Source organism: Schistocerca cancellata, chromosome 4, assembly GCF_023864275.1.
Source record: "Schistocerca cancellata isolate TAMUIC-IGC-003103 chromosome 4, iqSchCanc2.1, whole genome shotgun sequence".
NCBI classification, from domain to species: Eukaryota; Metazoa; Arthropoda; class Insecta; order Orthoptera; family Acrididae; genus Schistocerca; species Schistocerca cancellata.
The window spans coordinates 199,041,273-199,057,924 of NC_064629.1; the positions used below are offsets into that span (position 1 = coordinate 199,041,273).

General features: G+C 45.4%; 1 protein-coding gene across 2 annotated transcripts in view; it reads right to left on the reverse strand.

Moving 5' to 3' along the window:
- LOC126184548 (paired mesoderm homeobox protein 2-like) overlaps positions 1-16,652 on the reverse strand; it is a 508,494-nt gene that overhangs the window by 263,923 nt on the left and 227,919 nt on the right. The window lies entirely within an intron of this gene.

The following is a 16,652-nucleotide window of genomic DNA, read 5'->3' on the forward strand; positions in this document are numbered from 1 at the left end:
GGCGCTTATGTCCTCTTCACGTAGAGGCCGCTGCTGTCGCGTTGTCGTCCTGGAGAGGAGTCGGTAAGCGTGCAATTTGCTGACGTCATCTCAGAGCCCTCTCTGCTCTATCGTTCCCTACTGGCGTGCCGGCGCTTGACTTTACACTGTAACAGGGGAAGCAGTTAGTAGTGCAACGCACCGTCGCTGTTCTACCAGGTACATAACATCTTTTGTGATTTCGCGCTGGTCTTTGTACTGAGAGTTGCTGCTTTTTTTGGACTCAACCATCCATTTCTTCTCCTTATGTTAGCATAAGGACACCGTTACTCGTCACCATTAACGAATAATGGTCGGTGTTGTTCATGAGCCAACTGATGATGATGCGGTACCCATACACCCGATTTTTTAATATTTCCCATTGAATGCAAATGTCTCAATATGATAGAATGATCACAGTTCATCGTATTTACCAGTTCGAGAGAACACTGACGTGAATTATTGTGGATTCATGCGTTTCAAACGATCTTCAACAAACCAAAAATGTCTTCCTGAGCGTGGAGAGTTATTAATGTCAAAATAGTCCTCCTTAAAACGAGAGAATCATTTTCTTGTTGTGCTCTATCCAGTGGCATTATTCCCATACACGGCGCTAATGTTTCTGACTGCCTCCGCTGCCGTCACCCCTCTACTGAACTCAGACAGATGGTTCAAATGGCTCTGAGCACTATGCGACTTAACTTCTGAGGTCATCACTCGCCTAGAACTTCGAACTAATTAAACCTAACTAACCTAAGGACATCACACACATCCATGCCCGAGGCAGGATTCGAACCTGCGACCGTAGTGGTCGCTCGGCTCCGGACTGTAGCGCCCAGAATCGCAGCCGGCCGGTGTGGCCGTGCGGTCTAGGCGCTTCAGTCTGGAACCGCGTGACCGCTCCGGTCGCAGGTTCGAATCCTGCCTCGGGCATGGATGTGTGTGATGTCCTTAGGTTAGTTAGGTTTAAGTAGTTCTAAGTTCTAGGGGACTAATGACCACAGATGTTAAGTCCCATAGTGCTCAGAGCCATTTGAACCAGAACCGCACGGCCACTCAGACCGGCGAACTTAGACAGAAATATATGTTGGAAATGCTCTGATTTATCCACTTGGCACTCCGTTTTCTAGCGTCCACAGCGCCACTAATAATCTCAAAATTACAAAATGACAATATGTAAACTCAAATAGCAACTGAACTACAAATAAATAATGATAATCGATAAATAAACACAGCAACCGGAATACCAACTTGCAAAACAAAAACGCTACGGACTTCTGCACCAACCTTATAAAATAATAAATGTCATATGGCCGGCCGGTGTGGCCGAACGGTTCTAGGCACTTCAGTCTGGAACCGCGGGACCGCTACAGTCGCAGGTTCGAATCCTGCCTCGGGCATGGATGTGTGTGATGTCCTTAGGTTAGTTAGGTTTAAGTAGTTCGAAGTTCTAGGGGGCTGATGAAATCAGATGTTAAGCCCCATAGTGCTCAGAGCCATTTGAACCAAATGTCATATGTTCGTTACTATATTATGCATTACTTTGTTACAAGCAACTTTTTATTTGTCTATACAATTCATTATTTTCTTTCTCCTCTTCTTTTCAAAATGGTTCAAATGGCTCTGAGCACTATGGGACTTAACATCTGAGGTCAGCAGTCCGCTAGAACTTAGAACTACTTAAACCTAACTAACCTAAGGACATCACACACATCCATGCCCGAGGCAGGATTCGAACCTGCGACCGTAGCGGTCACGCGGTTCCAGACTGAAGCGCCTAGAACCGCTCGGCCACGGCGGCCGGCTCCTCTTCTTTCCAAAGACTCCACATTTCTGAACCTTCTATGAAACTTGATCTCAAATGTTGTAGCTATGTTTTTATTACAGTTTATTCGCAGTTGGAATATCATCTAGAAATGTTTGAAAATATCTTCGTATACACTACTTCTTGTATTGTTCTTCGTTCCTGGGTCATGTTCCACAAACAAGGTGTTTAGCGGTACAGTTTTATACGTCTTTTTGTGGTCAGTAGTCCACTCCTTGGCTATACTGGAAGCAACTGGAACTTGCTGTCATGTGGAAACCACAGGACATTCTGAAGGTGGCCTGGCCCGTTGCTGCGCACATGTGCGCCCATCCAACAAGGCCGGATCGGCAGTTCCCAGAACTGCAGCTGACGGCTTGAAGGTCGTGTCTCCGCTAATACATAGGCGGAGACTGTAGATGTTCCAGAATCCGTCAGAAATATCCATGGCCTGTCTCAAACATGCGTTCGTATGTGGGCAGCTAATGCTGGTGAAGACAGTTCAGCGCAAGATTTGGGTTATCGCATATTATTATATCAGAAATACATATCAGCCGGCCGGGGTGGCCGTGCGGTTCTAGGCGCTACAGTCTGGAACCGAGCGACCACTACGGTTGCACGTTCGAATCCTGCCTCAGGCATGGATGTGTGTGATGTCCTTAGGTTAGTTAGGTTTAATTAGTTCTAAGTTCTAGGCGACTGATGACCTCAGAAGTTAAGTCGCATAGTGCTCAGAGCCATTTGAACCAAGTACATATCGAACAGCAAAGGTCGTCCCAACTTCTAAAGATTAGTACATGTGTAGAAGAGAAAAAATAATTCCCTGAAACTGGAGGTGGTAGCCTACACTCGTCTGAAGAAATCAGGAGATTCCATGATACGGCACAACTTAACACCGATTGTAGGTAATCATAATAGGTCTGTACGCTCTGCAGGGTGTAATAGCTGTCGTAAGTTATCAGATTTCCGTGATGGCAATACACGTACCCTGTTGCGACACTGAAATACCTGTAAAGCTTCTCCTAGTAGTAGTGGCAACCTAATGGCGTCAGCAGAATCCATTGTGCTGGTAAAGTGTGTAACAATGTGTGCAAGAGATCTGCGGCCGTCCAGCACAGTTGCAGGAGAAGTCTTGCCAGATCTTGCGAAGATACTGACAGAAATAGGAGCACAGCATCCCACTGCAAGTGCAAGAGACGTACTTTCTCCCCCGTCAACAATTTCTCGTAATGAAAAAGAAACAGCACACGAATACCGTGAGGCTATGATCCCCCAAGTGTTGCAAGATATGGAAGATGATGCGTGCGCGTGTACGACTGACATGAGTACGGACGCGTACATTAAAACACATTACTTAAGTCTTATTACGCGTTCAGTCTCGCGAGAGCTGCTGTGGAAAAATCAGGTCCGGTTCGTTGCACAGTTCCCATCTGATGTGGAAAAAAGTGCTACAAATACACGAGAGCAAGTTAAAACTCACGTGAGCAAGTTATGAATATTTCCATGGCATCTGTCGAGGGTTACGTTCATTAGTGATCAAGGGGTTAATGTGAAAAAGGCACTTGAGAACTACTGTCTCTTCCGTACAACAACCGCTCCCTCAGCACGGTTCTGCGCTACACCCTTGAGGATAAATGGTTACAGGAGAACTGTCGTGCCGGCCGCGGTGGCTGTGCGGTTCTAGGCGCTTCAGTCCGGAACCACGGGACTGCTACGGTCGCAGGTTCGAATCCTGCCTCGGGCATGGATGTGTGTGATGTCCTTAGGCTAGTTAGGTTTAAGTAGTTCTAAGTTCTAGGGGACTGATGACCACAGAAGTTAAGTCCCATAGTACTCAGAGCCATTTGAACCATTTTTTTAGAACTGTCGTAACGTCCACGCCTTACTGGAATCAACAAAAAATGCCGTAACAAATTCAAATGGCTCTGAGCACTATGGGAGTTAACTTCTGAGGTCATCAGTCGCCTAGAACTTAGAACTACTTAAACCTATCTAACCTAAGGACATCACACACATCCATGCCCGAGGAAGGATTCGAACCTGCGACCGTAGCGGTCGAGCGGTTCCAGACTGTAGCGCCTGGAACCACTCGGCCACTTCGGCCGGCTATAAACAAATGGCTCAAGTGTTATGTGAATTCGGGAAAATACACTTGGTTGGGAACTGCGATCGCCAGGTAGCTGACAAATTAATTCAGTTTCTCAAAGTATTTCAAGAGGCTACCAAGGCTACGGAATATGATAGTGGTCTGACGCTGCAGTTGCTTGTTTCATTGGTGTACCAGGTACACGAACACTGACCTGAGAATGCGGCTGACAGTCAGGTAAACACTCCCATATACGTAAAACGGCGCATTTATAAACAAAACACACTGTACAAACAGCCCTTGAAGTCCCAACGGAACCGACCGGCCGCCGTGTCATCCTCAGCCCTAAGGTGTCACCAGATGCGGATAAGGAGAGGCATGTGGTCAGCACACTCTCCCTGCCATTGTCAGCTTAGGTGACTGGTGCCGCTACTTCTCAACGAAATAGCTCCTCAATTGGCCTCACAGGGAGTGAGTGCACTCCACTTGTCAACAACACTCGGCAGACCCGGACGGTACCCCATCCAAGTGCTAGCGAAGCCCGACAGCGCTTAACTTCTGTCATCTGTCGGGAACCTGTGTTGCAACTGCGGCAAAGCCGTTGGCCATTCATACACAAATGAAATTTAAATTTTGGTTCAATATTTTGAACACTCAGAACTGGACAAGAGATCGTATTTAAATAAGACGGTGTGCCTAATTATTGTAAAACATTTGCGGGAAATAGCACTGCTGAAAGCACGCGCTAGAAATCTCTTAGTCGAAGAAATGGAAATAAAGCCGCTGCATCTACTTGCGTCATTTCTAGTAGCACAGGCGCGTCATCTGAAGCAACGCTCGATAACTGAGAGAGGAAGTTTATGCCGAAGCACGCTCCGGTTGCGCTGTACTTTAAGGTAAATGCTATGCTGTGTAGGTCTGATAAGTTAATATTTTATCAGCGCTTACATTCTCAATGTTTGATCGTTTAGTAGTGAAAAGGCGTAAATTCATGTGAACAATGCGGTTAATTTATTAGCAGCTACGGTATATAACATGTTTATCCTCCGTGCAGGCATGTTGTACTATTTGCAGAATGTCGTACAGAGGACGAAGCCGCAGCATCGACGCCTTCAAAACCTGTAAAGAGTGTCTTTACGTCGTCAGCAGAGGAGGAGGGAAAGATATGTGTGTGAAACCACTTTTTTCGCTTTGTGATACATGGCGCTGTAATAGTCACAAACGTTTAAGTACGTGGTATCACGTAACATTCCGCCAGTGCGGACGGTATTTGCTTCGTGATACATTACCAGTGTTAAAATGGACCGTTTACCAATTGCGGAAAGGTCGATATCGTGTTGATGTATGGCTATTGTGATCAAAATGCCCAACGGGCGTGTGCTATGTATGCTGTTCGGTATCCTGGACGACATCATCCAAGTGTCCGGACCGTTCGCCGGATAGTTACGTTATTTAAGGAAACAGGAAGTGTTCAGACACATGTGAAACGTCAACCACGACCTGCAACAAATGATGAAGCCCAAGTACGTGTTTTAGCTGCTGTCGCGACTAATCCGCACATCAATAGCAGACAAATTGCGCTAGAATCGGGAATCTCAAAAACGTCGGTGTTGAGAATGCTACATCAACATCGATTGCACCCGTACCATATTTCTATGCACCAGGAATTGCATGGCGACTACTTTGAACGTCGTGTACAGTTCTGCCACTGGGCACAACAGAAATTACGGGACGATGTCAGGTTCTTTGCACGCGTTCTATTTAGCGACGAAACGTCATTCATCAACAGCGGTAACTTAAACCGGCATAATATGCACTATTGGGCAACGGAAAATCCACGATGGCTGCGACAAGTGGAACAGCACTGACCTTGGCGGGTTAATGTATGGTGCGGCATTATGGGAGGAAGGATAATTGGTCCCTATTTTATCGATGGCAATCTAAATGGTGCAATGTATGCTGATTTCCTACGTAATGTTCTACCGATGTTACTACAAGATGTTTCACTGCATGACAGAATGGCGATGTACTTCCAACATGATGGGTGCCCGGCACATAGATCGCGTGCGGTTGAAGCGGTATTGAATAGCATATTTCATGACAGGTGGATTGGTCGCCGAAGCACCATACCATGGCCCGCACGTTCACCGGATCTGACGTTCTCCGGTTTCTTTCTGTAGGGGAAGTTGAAGGATATTTGCTATCTTGATCCACCGACAACGCCTGACAGCATGCGTCAGCGCATTGTCAATGGATTGCGAACATTGCGGAAGGCGAACTACTCGCTGTTGAGAGGAATGTCGTTAAACGTATTGCCAAATGCATTGAAGTTGACGGACATCATTTTGAGCATTTATTGCATTAATGTGGTATTTACAGATAATCACGCTGTAACAACATGCGTTCTCAGAAATGATAAGTTCACAAAGGTACATGTATCACATTGGAACATCCGAAATAAAATGTTCAAACTTACATACGTTCTGTATTTTAATTTAAAAAACCTACCTGTTACCAACTGTTCGTCTAAAACTGTGAGCCATATGTTTGTGACTATTACAGTGCCATCTATCACAAAGCGAAAAAAGTGGTCCAACTAAAACATTCATACACGAATATGTAATAAAATATGGGGGTTCCTGTTTAAAGAAAAACGCAGTTGATATCCGTTTGACCTATGGCAGCGCTATCTAGCAGGCCAGCCATAGCGCTATCTGGTTTCCCCCTTCAAGCTAGACAAGTTTCGTTCTTTGTAGTTTTTCCGTTTGACGCTTGTTTCGTGATATATTTGGCTCGGTCACGATCAATGGACCACCCTGTATACCCTTAGTCAGTTTCTAGACGGTTCACCGCCTGCGGCTTTTAGGGAAATCTATTAAGAGACTGTTCGCATATGTAAAGAATGCTATCGTTATGAGATAACGTCCAATACGTATGCAACACACCTGTAGTACGAGTAACGTGTGTACGACCGTAAGTGACCAAAGCTACTAGGAAACTTACCGTAGTGTATGCTTACTTGCGATAGTCTGCTGTAGCTTGCGGTGGATTTACAACTCTACTTACTGAGCGAGGTGGCCCAGTGGTTAACACAATGGACTTGCATTTGGGAGGACGACGGTTCAAACCCGCGTCCAACCAGCCAGATTTAGGTTTTCCGTGATTTCCCTAAATTGCCCCAGGCAAGTTCTGGGATGGGTTCTTTGAAAGGGCACGCCGATTTCCTTCCCCAGCCTTGAGAAAATCCGAGCTTGTACTCCGTCTCTAATGAACTCGGTGTCGACGGGACGTTAAACCCAATCTTCCTTCCTTAACTTGCTTACAACTCTAATTTTTAAATCAGCTTATTGTTAAGTGCATGTGAACAAACTCTGTGCCTTACGATGCATAGAAAATAGTTAATTTCACTATAGAATTTTTACAATACTGTATGAGGAAATGGGCTGGCCGGTAATGAAATGAAATGTCGTGTGGCTAAGGCCTCCCGTCGGGTAGACCGTTCGCCTGGTGCAGGTTCAAATGGTTCAAATTGCTCTGAGCACTATGGGACTTAACTTCTGAGGTCATCAGTCGCCTAGAACTTAGAACTAATTAAACCTAACTAACCTAAGGACATCACACACATCCATGCCCGAGGCAGGACTCGAACCTGCGACCGTAGCGGCCGCTCGGTTCCAGACTGTAGCGCCTAGAACCGCACGGCCACTCCGGCCGGCTTTTGTTAAAAAGCAACAATTAAACCATAGCGGCGTTGTCATGCTGGAAGGTTTCGATTTACAGATGCGATTTTGTTTTCAAATTTTTTACACTGGCTTTTACACAACTGCGTGTTTTATTTTGCCGGGATAGGAGCTTCCCATTATTACTTTTTGCAATTTTAATGTGGATTTAAAGTATGGATCTAATGCAACATCTTGTCTGTCAGTACATGTTTTGTTGTCAGACGCTTATTTTGTTATGTGAAGTAATTTTAATTAATGACTACGCATACTGAATTTTTGAATTTATTATACTGGTTGCACATGTACCCTAGCTGTAGTGCCCTCTGCTGACCACAGCTATTTCTATAAATACCAGACGCATCCAGGTCATCACCAGCACATAATATGTACCTACGTGTATAATTTGACGTTATTACGTACATCAGCATATTTTTGGCAAGTATGGCTGGTATACGTAGCTGTTGATCATGTAAATATTTTTTTATTGTTCTTATGTACCACCAGGCGTGTTATAGATTTGGCTTCAGCTAACTGAACTTAGTTGGTTACACCACTGTTTTTGTTTGAAAGCAACTAAAACTGCTCGCAACCTAAGGGATGATTTTTTAACATAATGGTGCTTTACTAGGCATTATCTTAAACCAGGGCTTAGCAACTGGCCGGTTTTGAGCGCGAGTACTCGCGTCTGCTCAGGCACGTGCTCGCGAGCAGGTGCAAGGTCTCGGAGTAGGGATGGTGGGGAGGGAGGGGAAATGCGCGCGCATTTTGAATAGGGCCGCAGCGTGCCTATTGAATTCGCGCCGACTGTGTAACGTTTAAAGTACTACGATCAGTTTTAACAGTCACTTCGCTGGTTAAGAATCATGTCAAGTCGCCGTTGTGTAATCCCAACCATGCTTTCGCAGTTCAACACCCATTGGGAGGAATTGTATCTGTTTACAGAAAAAGATGCTGTTGCAAAATGTTTAGTATGTCACTAAACGCTGAATTCTTTTAGGTAATTTAATTTGCAGCGACATTATATGTTGTACCACGCGAAAGACTACGGAAGTGGGAAATGTGATGGACCAGATCGTGCACAGGAAGTAATTAAACTTAAAAGGAAGCTATCGGAAGAAGATCTGGACGACGAAGAAAAATCAACTGAGGCATCTCTCAGAGTGAGTTACAAAATTGCTTTGCTTTTAGCAAATTCCCTGCACCCCTTCACTGATGGCGATTTAATAAAAGAATGTTTGGTAGTTGCAGTGGAACATTTGTGTCTATCTCAAGTTGAACAGTTTCGGATTGTGCCATTATCGAACATGACAATTATGCGTCGCATACAGGACATGGCAGACGACGTCCAGAGCCAGATTGCAAATATCTGTAAAGATTTTATGGCGTATTCTCTAGCTCTGGACGAAAGTGTTATCACTGGAACAGCGCAGCTTGCCATATTTATTAGAGGTGTTAATAGAGATCTTTAGGTGAGGGAGGAGCTCCTCGATGTAGTAGCCATGGAGAACACTACAACCGGAGGTGATATTTTAAGTAGTGTTGACGAAAGCGTTGAAAATATAGTATTGTCGTGGTATTATTTAGTTTCAGTGTCTACAGACGGTGCACCAGCGGTGACAGGGAAAAAATCAGGTTTCGTTGCGCTGTTGAAGGAGAAAATGCAAAAACTGACCGTGCCGAATGAAATAAGGGGCGTTCACTGTGTGATCCACCAGGAAAACTCATGTGCAAAGAGTATCACTCTAAAAAATGTGATGAGTGTTGTTGTTCGTACAACCAATTATATAAGGAAGCATGGGCTACAACACAGACAATTTATAAGCTTTTTTGAGGATATAGAAAGCCAGTGTGGTAGCCTGGCTTATTACAGCGAGGTCCGCTGGCTTAGTCGTGTTGAATTATTAAATCGATTTTTTTGCCTATTAGATGAGATTAATATGTTCACGGAAATAAATAACATGTGTGTTTCTGATTTGAAAGAGCCTTCATGGAAATGTGATCTCGCGTTCTTAGCAGATTTAACTAGCCATCTGAATGCTTTGAACATTTCACTACAAGGTAAAGATCTTTTAATTACTCATTTCATAGATCAAATACGAGCTTTTAAAATGAAATTGACACTTTTTTGGTGAGTCAGCTGGAAACAGGAAATCTAGCTCATTTTCCTAAATTATCATCCATGCAAGATGTTCACAAAGACTGTGAACGTTATTCACATAGTTTAGTTGCCCTTAAGGAAGAATTTGATCAACGCTTTCAAGATCTGACAGCACTAGACAGTGATTTTGATCTGTTCTCCTCTCCATATTCAGCAAATATTGAAGAGATTCGTCCTGAGCTGCAACTAGAAATTATTGACCTGCAGTGTGACAGAGAATACAGAGACAAATTTCAGAACAAGAAAAACATTTTGGAATTCTACAGACACTTCCCTCAGGATAGATTTCCTCGTTTGCACAAACTGGCGGCTACAATAATATCATTGTTCGGTTCCACGTATGTTTGTGAACAACTATTCTCTGCAATGAAATGTAACAAGACGCGCCTGAGAAACGCATTGTCTGATTGAAATGCACAAGAACAATTACTCCGAACATAGACACAATTGTAAAGGGCAAAAAGTACAAGATAACCGAGAATCCCACATTTCAGTGACACCTTTTATTGCGTAACAGTTCACAAATTAATACGAATGTAGAGGCATACGCTAAGCTAATAAAATTATGTGGCACATGTACATTCTCCTTTATTTGTTTCATTTGTCGCAGTAATAATTCGTGAGTGATATCCCTGCAGGTGGCTACGGATTTACAATGACAGGCGACAGCTGTTGTGTGCCCCACGTGACTCTCCCCACTCACCGCTCTGATCCGGTAGTGGGGGTAGCGTGCTCGCTCTGTTCCTTGCTCGCTCTGCTCCTTGCTCGCGCCTTGCTGCTCACAGCTTGCTCCGCGAGCACGTATGTCGTGAAGCCCTGTCTTAAACCGACATTGCAATTAACATACTCGAACCGCGATGCAGTTTCGCATTTTTGCTCAATTTTGGCAAGTCGTTTGAAGTCCCCTGAAGAATATTGAGCCATGCTGCCTCTGTAGCCCTGTATAATTGCGAAAGTGTTTCCGGTGTAGGATTTTGTGCGCGAACTGACCTCCCGCAGATATGCGATTGGATTCACATCGAATGATATGGGTAGCCAATTTATTCGCTCCAACTGTTCCGAATGTTCACGCCAATCACGAATAATTGTGGCTCAGTGACATGGCGCATTGTCATCAATAAAAATTCCATCGTTGTTTGGGAACATGAAGTTCACGATTGGCTGCAAATGGTCTCGAAGTAGCCAAACATAACCATTTCCAGTCAATGGTCGGTTCAGTTGCACCAGAGGGCCTACTCCTTTCATGGAAACACAGCCTACGTCGTTATAGAGCCACAACCAGCTTGCACAGTGCCTTGCTGACAATTTGGGTCCATGGTTTCATGGGGTCTGTGTCACACTCGAACTCTACCATTAGTTCTCAGCATCTGAAATCGGGACTCATCTGTCCAGGCCACGGTTTTCCAGTCGTCTATGGGTTCAACCGATACGGTCACGGGCCCAGGAGTGGCGCTGCAGGCGGTGTCGTGCTGCTAGCGAACGCACTCTCGTCGGTCGTCGGCTGTCATAGCCGGTTAACGCCAAATTTGCCGCATTGTCCTAACGAATACGTGCGTCATACGTCCCACATTGATTTTTGCGGTTCGGGCAGTGTCGCTTGTCTGTTAGCACTGATAACTGTACACATCTACATCTACAGCTACGTGATTACTCTGCTATTCACAGTAAAGTACCTGGCAGAGGGTTCAATGAACCACCTTCAAGCTGTCCTCTACCGTTCCACTCTCGAACGGCACGCGGGAAAAACGAGCACTTAAATTTTTCTGTGCGAGCCCTGATTTCTCTTATTTTATCGTGATGATCATTTCTCCCTATGTAGGTGGGTGCCAATAGAATGTTTTCGCAATCGGAGGAGAAAACTGGTGATCGAAATTTCATGAGAAGATCCTGTCGCAAGGAAAAACGCCTTTGTTTTAATGACTGCCACTCCAATTCACGTATCATGTCTATGACACTATCTCTACTATTTCGCGATAATACAAAACGAGCTGCCCTTCTTTGTACTTTTTCGATGTCATCCGTCAATCCCACCAGATGCGGATCCCACACGGCATAGCAATATTCCAGAATAGGCCGGACAAGTGTGGTGTAAGCCGTCTCTTTAGTAGACCTGTTGCACCTTCTAAGTGTTCTGCCAATGAATCGCAGTCTTTGGTTTGCTATACCCGCAATATTATCTATGTGATCGTTCAAATTTAGGTTATTTGTAATTGTAATCCCTAAGTATTTAGTTGAATTTACAGCCTTCAGATTTGTGTGACTTACCGCGTAATCGAAATTTAGGTGATTTCTTTTAATACTCATGTGAATAACTTCACACTTTTCCTTATTCAGGGTCAATTGCCACTTTTCGCACCATACAGATATCATATGTAAATCATTTTTGCAAGTCGTTTTGATCATTTGATGACTTTACAAGACGGTAAATGACAGCACCATGTGCAAACAATCTAAGACGGCTACTCAGATTGTCTCCTATGTCGTTAATATAGATCAGGAACAATAGAGGGCCTGCAACACTTCCTTGGGGAACGCCGGATATTTCTTCTGTTTTACTCGATGACTTTCCATCTATTACTACAAACTGTGACCTTTCTGACAGGAAATCACGAATCCAGTTGCACAACTGAGGTGATACTGCTTAGGCACGCAGTTTGGTTAGAAGACGCTTGTGAGGAACGGTGTCGAAAGCCTTCTGGAAATCTAAAAATATGGAATCAATTTGACATCCCCTGCCGATAGCACTTATTACTTCATGAGTATAAAGAGTTAGTTGTGTTTCACAAGAACGATACTTTCTTAAACCGTGCTGACTATGTGTCAATAAATCGTTTTCTTCGAGGTACTTCATAATGTTCGAATACAGTATATGTTCCAAAGCCCTACTGCAAATCGACGTTAGTGATATAGGCCTGTAATTCAGCGGATTACTCCTACTTCCCTTTCTGCGTATTGGTGTGAATTGAGAAATTTTCCAGCCTTTAGGTACGGATCTTTCTGTGAGCGAGTGGTTGTATATAATTGCTAAATATGGACCTGCTCTCAGTCGTTAAGTAGAGGCCGGAGCTGCTCTCGGCCGTTAAGTAGAGGCCGTCGGCCTCTGCGTTGTCAGTGGTGAGAGGTAATGCTTGAAATTCTCGGCACACTCGGAATATTGAATTCCATAACGATTTCCGAAATGGAATTCCACATGGATCTTGCTCCAACTACCATTCGGCTTTCAAAGTCTTAGTTCCCATAGTGCGGCCATAATCAGGTCGGAACCATTTTCACACGAATCACCTAAGTAAAAACAACAGCTCCGGCGATGCACTTCCTTTTTATACATTGTGTACGCGGTACTATCGGCATATCGCACAAATCTAAGGGCTGTCAATTCGACTAAATACCTAGGAATAATAATTACGAGCAACTTAAATTGGAAATACCACATAGATAACATTGTGGGGAAGGCGAAACAAAGACTGCGCTTTGCTGGCAGAACACTTAGAAGATGCGAAAAACCCACTAAAAAACAGCCTACATTACACTAGTCATTCCTCTGCTGGAATATTGCTGCGCGGTGTGGGATCCTTACCAGGTGGGATTGACGGAGGACATCGAAAAAGTGCAAAGAAGGGCAGCTCGTTTCGTGTTATCGCGCAATAGTGGTCAGAGTGTCACTGATGTGGTATGTGACTTGGGGTGGCAGTCACTGAAATAAAAGCGGCTTTCTTTGCGGCGAGATCTATTTACGAAATTTCAATCACCAACTTGCTCTTCCGAATGCGAATATATTTTGTTGACATCCACCTACGTAGGAAGAAATGATCGTCATAATAAAATAAGAGAAATCACAGCTCGAACGGAAAGATTTAGGTGTTCCTTTTTCCCACGCGCCATTCGATACTGGAATGGTAGAGAAGTAGTATGAGAATGGTTCGATGCACCCTCTGGCAGGCACTTAAGTGTGAACTGCAGAGTAACCATGAAGATGTAGTTGTACATATCGCTATCCCATGACTTTTGTCAGCTCAGTGTATCACCTACAATTTTTTCTTTAAACGTTTCCAAACAAAAGTATTTTGTCTTTTGTTAAGGAAGCGATGTTAAATTTTCGAAATGACGGATGCGCAAACGAAAGCGGCGAGAACGCAAGAAGTCAGAGGTCGCAGGATGTTGGCCAGGGAGGGCGGCGGCTTCCGCCCACGGCGTGCGGCTGATTGATTATCGCCACAAAAGCGCCGCCACACTCCCAGAGCAACAATTGCTCCGTAACAAACTGGGGAGGGGAGCAGCAGCTGCGTGGAACTGTGCCTGGAAGAACTCGGGGCGACGAGGCAGTCGAGAAAGCACGAACGACGTAAACTGCAAACACTGGACTTTAGCGAAAGTTCTTCGTGTGTTACGTACTGGAAAGATAACATTACGGGGGGCGGTAAAAGAATGAGGAGCAAAAATGTATGTGTGTGCACTTCGGGTCCGTGCCGTAGATTTTTTGTGAAAATATGATATTGTAGTGTCTGTATTATTCCGAAATACGGACATGCATGCACATCAGAAGGAACATTGTATCGTAATTCGGAATAACACAGGCGCTGGAATATCGTATTTATCAACCGACGTCGGGCAAGCGACTGTCAAGTGTAATGTCTCCCCTGTACGGGAATATACGTAATGGATGTACGAGTACAGGTCGTAGACACACGGTTGACGGCATATGAAAGTTTGGATGTGGCCCTGAATCGTGCTCGGATAGCTAAATGGTAATGCGGCCGCTCGCGATAAGTTCCGGTCCGGCACAAATTTTCATTGTCATTCCACGATACAGCTGATGGTCTCCATATTCGCAACTGCGAGTACGTTTCATGTATTTTTGTGGAAACTTACGGATTACATCATAACAAGTGTTTCCTATTAATATGTGATTTAATTATCAGTCTATTTAATACAGTGGTTATAGAGAGGTCTATAATGGTTACGGAATAGATAAATCACAAGTTTGGACTGTCGCTGGGCGCTTATGCCCGACGGGCCAGCTACGTAATCGCTTTCCGCCGGTTTCTCATTTCCTTTTCGACGTTGCCATACCTCTCGTATTAGCTCCACACTGGATTTATATCTTTTTGGGTTCCTTTCGACTCGGGCTTTCCACCGATTTACTCTTTTTGTAATTCCGAGCATATTTAAGAGTCACATTAGATGATATCTCTCATTATTTTGTAATAGTCAATTTAATACCTATTTATATTGCGGTGAATAAACAGAGGGGTCCAAAAAAATGTATCCACTGTTTAAAAGTCCATAACTTGCAAACTAATTGACGGAGTTGTCTCATTTTTGGTGAAAGTGTAGCTTAAAGTCCAACTTAAATACACTCCTGGAAATTGAAATAAGAACACCGTGAATTCATTGTCCCAGGAAGGGGAAACTTTATTGACACATTCCTGGGGTCAGATACATCACATGATCACACTGACAGAACCACAGGCACATAGACACAGGCAACAGAGCATGCACAATGTCGGCACTAGTACAGTGCATATCCACCTTTCGCAGCAATGCAGGCTGCTATTCTCCCATGGAGACGATCGTAGAGATGCTGGATGTAGTCCTGTGGAATGGCTTGCCATGCCATTTCCACCTGGCGCCTCAGTTGGACCAGCGTTCGTGCTGGACGTGCAGACCGCGTGAGACGACGCTTCATCCAGTCCCAAACATGCTCAATGGGGGACAGATCCGGAGATCTTGCTGGCCGGGGTAGTTGACTTACACCTTCTAGAGCACGTTGAGTGGTACGGGATACATGCGGACGTGCATTGTCCTGTTGGAACAGCAAGTTCCCTTGCCGGTCTAGGAATGGTAGAACGATTGGTTCGATGACGGTTTGGATGTACCGTGCACTATTCAGTGTCCCCTCGACGATCACCAGTGAAGTACGGCCAAGTAGGAGATTGCTCCCCACACCATGATGCCGGGTGTTGGCCCTGTGTGCCTCGGTCGTATGCAGTCCTGATTGTGGCGCTCACCTGCATGGCGCCAAACACGCATACGACCATCATTGGCACCAAGGCAGAAGTGACTCTCATCGCTGAAGACGACACGTCTCCATTCGTCCCTCCATTCACGCCTGTCGCGACACCACTGGAGGCGGGCTGCACGATGTTGGGGCGTGAGCGGAAGACGGCCTAACGGTGTGCGGGACCATAGCCCAGCTTCATGGAGACGGTTGCGAATGGTCCTCGCCGATACCCCAGGAGCAACAGTGTCCCTAATTTGCTGGGAAGTGGCGGTGCGGTCCCCTACGGCACTGCGTAGGATCCTACGGTCTTGGCGTGCATCCGTGCGTCGCTGCGGTCCGGTCCCAGGTCGACGGGCACGTGCACCTTCCGCCGACCACTGACGACAACATCGATGTACTGTGGAGACCTCACGCCCCACGTGTTGAGCAATTCGGCGGTACGTCCACCCGGCCTCCCGCATGCCCACTATACGCCCTCGCTCAAAGTCCGTCAACTGCACATACGGTTCACGTCCACGCTGTCGTGGCATGCTACCAGTGTTAAAGACTGCGATGGAGCTCCGTATGCCACGGCAAACTGGCTGACACTGACGGCGGCGGTGCACAAATGCTACGCAGCTAGCGCCATTCGACGGCCAACACCGCGGTTCCTGGTGTGTCCGCTGTGCCGTGCGTGTGATCATTGCTTGTACAGCCCTCTCGCAGCGTCCGGAGGAAGTATGGTGGGTCTGACACACCGGTGTCAATGTGTTCTTTTTTCCATTTCCAGGAGTGTATATCACTGTAGGTGTTGAAAATTGTACGCATTAACATCCACACACAAACGATGCCGCTGAACTGCCGCATTAACTACTGACTGCAAT